The 3964-nt window shown below is 35.8% G+C and overlaps 1 pseudogene; it reads left to right on the forward strand.

Annotated features, from left to right (window-relative positions):
* The first annotated feature begins 356 nt into the window (after positions 1–356).
* On the forward strand, positions 357–1298 carry Or6c74l-ps1 (olfactory receptor family 6 subfamily C member 74 like, pseudogene 1; annotated as a pseudogene).
* Positions 1299–3964: the final 2666 nt, after the last annotated feature.

Genomic DNA, 3964 nt, shown 5'->3' on the forward strand with positions numbered 1-3964 from the left:
TATTCAAATAAATTAACAAAACAAAATAACATCTCAATTTTAAGGTTTAAGCATGGAAACAAGTATTTCTCAGTTCCTTTAATTTCACCATGTGAATTCATATAAGAGATAAACAAATAATATCATAAGTTATCCAAAATTGGTATTGTAAATTAATAACTTTAACTATGCCTATGAAACTATATAAACTATTTTCCAGTATAGCCCTAGTTAGAGATGTTGCTGTGTCTGAAAATGGGCTCTTGCAATTTTTATGGTTTTTCAACATGACCTATCACTAGTACAGTTCTGTAGTAATAACCTCTTCCCCACCACCTCTCTCTTCCATTAGACCGTCTAACAGTCAGAAAATCACAATGAAGAACCACACAAGGGTGACATTTTTCATCATAGCAGATTTGACTGATGACCCACAGTGGAAAGCTGTGTTATTTATCTTCCTGCTTCTTACCTATCTGCTCAGCATCACTGGCAATCTGACCATCATCACACTCACCCTGGTGGATGCTCACCTGAAGACAACCATGTATTTTTTCCTTCGGAATTTTTCCTTCTTAGAGATTTCCTACACTACTACATGCATACCCAAATTGCTTGTTATTATGGCAACTGGAGACAAAAACCATTTCTTATGGTAATTATTTCACTCAAGTGTTTTTTGCTTTTCCTGTTTGGAGCATCAGAATTTTATTTACTGGCTGCCATGTCCTATGACAGATATGTAGCCATCTGCAAGCCCCTGCATTACATGACCATCATGAACAATAAAGTCTGTGTGCAGCTGATCCTAAGTTGTTGGCTTGCTGGTTTTTTTTGTCATCTTTCCACCACTTGTGTTAGGCTTGAATCTTGACTTCTGTGCTTCCAACATTGTTGATCATTTCTACTGTGACACCACTCCACTCCTGCAGCTTTCCTGCATGGACACACAGTTCCTGGAGACAATGGGATTTGTCTCAGCTCTGGTGACACTCTTACTCACATTGGTAATGGTGATCATATCCTACACCTACATTGCTATGATGATTCTAAAAATCCCTTCAACCAGCCAGAGGAAGAAGGCTTTCTCTACATGCTCGTCTCACATGATTGTGATAACCCTCTCATATGGCAGCTGCATCTTCATGTATCTGAAACCATCAGTCAAGCAGAGGGTATCTATTTCCAAGGGAATTTCTGTGCTCAATACCTCAGTGGATCCACTTCTGAATCCTTTTATCTATACCTTGAGGAATCAGCAAGTGAAAAATGCATTCATTAATACAGCACACAGGATTGCATCTTTCTCAAAGAAATGACTGTTTTATTTAATTATATGAAGGAAATGAAGAAAGGAGATTAATATAATAGTAGTAGAGTTTTGAAGAGGATTTACCCATTTTGACTTTTGTACTTCTTTTCACAAAATATTATTTCAAGCTACCTTTTCAGTGAAAAACTTTAATGAAAATAAGAATTTTTTCTATTTTCTAAGAGATATTTAAATTACCTATGCTTTTAATTATATAAAGGAAGTTAAATATACATTTTCAATGTCTTTTTAGTCTTTTAGAATCCAGGTTATAACTTGCAGCATGGTACAATACTAGAATGCCTTCACAGCATGCAGAATGCAAGCAAAATTCAGTTTTAAGTTCTAGTTAAAATTAAAAAATATGGTCGGGGTTGGGGATTTAGCTCAATGGTAGAGCGGTTGCCTAGCAAGCGCAAGGCCCTGGGTTTGGTCCCCAGCTCCGAAAAAAAAAATATGGTCTTATATCAAATTATATTTGAACTGAATTATAATGCAAAAGTCATTATATGTTCATATAATTGTTACCATGAACTAACAAGATGAAATAATATTAACTTTGATTTTATCAGTTTTATGTGTTTTTTACATAAATTACAAGAATATTATTCTAGGTTTTTCCATCACTTTTGATGCTCATGTATAGACAAAGTTCTGAGAAGTTGTCAAACATTCCATGGAAAATAATCACTCATTTTCTTTCTTTTTTTTTTCTTTTCTTTTTTTCGGAGCTGGGGACCAAAATCCAGAATCTTGTGCTTGCTAGGCAAGCGCTCTATCACTGAGCTAAATTCCCAACCCCCAATCACTCATTTTCTTGCTTTTGATCTATTTTTCTTTCATTATTATGATTTTACTCATTCACTTTACAACTTGCTCACTGCTCCCTCCTGGTCACCTGGTCATCACTCTTACAATCTGTCTCACATCCCTCTTCCTGTTCTCCTCTGAGCAGGTGGGGAAACTCTCAGTATTCCTTTACCCTGGCCCATCACTCATTTTCTTTATGGGTGAAGATCCTTTTATATTTTACAAGTATATTTTTATCTTTTTAATTTTGATTTTACGTACAGGACCAGAAACACTTTTATTACATGAGTAATGAATGATGGTTTACTTGCCTTTCTGGACTTTGATTTTCAGCAGAAAGAACTCGAGCTCCTTGCCTCCAAGCACATGACCATCTGTTCTGTCACTCTAGCCTGGTCTTGATACAGTACAGATAAGTTTGTCCTGCTCGAACTGCTCCTCCAGAAGACTGCTGATTTTGGCATTCTTTTTCCTTTTGACATATTTCGTTTGAATTTTCTTTGACCATTTTTTGTTGGTTTGATTGTTTGTTTGTTTGTTTAAAATCTCTTTCACCTCAAAAGTCAGCTTTGCTCTCTTACTGTGGCCCAGAGGCAATGCATAGTGGGACTATTGGTATAGTGTACTGTCTATAAGCACAATGAAGTTCTTCACCATGGTCTTGGTTCAGACAAGCTCATTATTGGATGCATTGTAGACAACATCAATGATCCTTGATTTGCAAGTACAACACTCAAAGCCCCAGGATAATTTCCCCACATTCAACCTCAGGAAATGTACTTCTTATTGCCTCCTCGAACATGGATGGTGTGTAGGCAGTGAGGGTCAATCTTAGGATTGGCAGCAGGCCAAGCTAGTTCACACTTTTGCTTCTTGTGGTGGGGTTTCTCTTACCCTGTTTTTACTGTGCTTGTGCCAGTCGTCCCTAGAGATGTTCATCACTTGGCGCTGCCTCAAAAGAGCAGATTTTTATCTTTTTAAGAAGAAATATGTTAAGCATGTTTGTGTACCATGAAATAGCAATTAAATAACTGTGAGTATATATTTGTATGTGTGTGTGTGATGTATGTATGTGTATATGCATGCGTTTATGTGCATTTTTGTTTTATGAAAACTTCCAAATACTCTTTGTTTGATGCAAGATATCCTTCATCCTATCTGGAAAGTATTTTTGGTTGTTTACTAAATACGAACAATGCTTAGGCAGCCTAGTATGAGAACACATGTGTGTAGCTAATGACATTTCTGGATGACAGGATGACAGAGTCTTACAGCAAACCCTTTTTCATCTGACTCTTACAAACATCACTCTCTTCTGCAAGAAACCTTGAGGCTTAGACACTGCAGTTCTGCTACAGATGTATCTAATGGGACTCAGCACTAAATTTCCCAATTTTCCTCCACTACACTTTTCTTTAAATATTTCTGCATATTGAAATTCTGTTCTCTTAAAAAAAAGATCAAATATAATGATCTGTAAATGTATAGACAAATATTTGTAAGTCTGACCAACAAGACTAACTGAACATGACCGGAATAAGGAAAATACCACTAGACATGCTAACAATGAGGTGAAAATGTTCATGTTGCATCACCAGTGAACAAAAAACTGCAACAACTAAGTAACATTGAGGTATAGAGTAATGATCTTCCATGAGGAAAGTCACACCAATTTGTTAGCCAATTCCAAATGATCAGCCCTGAAAAATATTATGTACTATATTCCTTAAGGAATACATGTATTAATGTGTCTATATATTATATTTATATATGAATATGTATATGATGTATATGAATATGTTGTATATATAAAGACTTAGAGGTCATAACTTAAAAAACAAAACAGGTATTTGGAAATGTATG

The sequence above is a fragment of the Rattus norvegicus genome, chromosome 7 (genome assembly GCF_036323735.1).
Source record: "Rattus norvegicus strain BN/NHsdMcwi chromosome 7, GRCr8, whole genome shotgun sequence".
Lineage (NCBI taxonomy): Eukaryota > Metazoa > Chordata > Mammalia > Rodentia > Muridae > Rattus > Rattus norvegicus.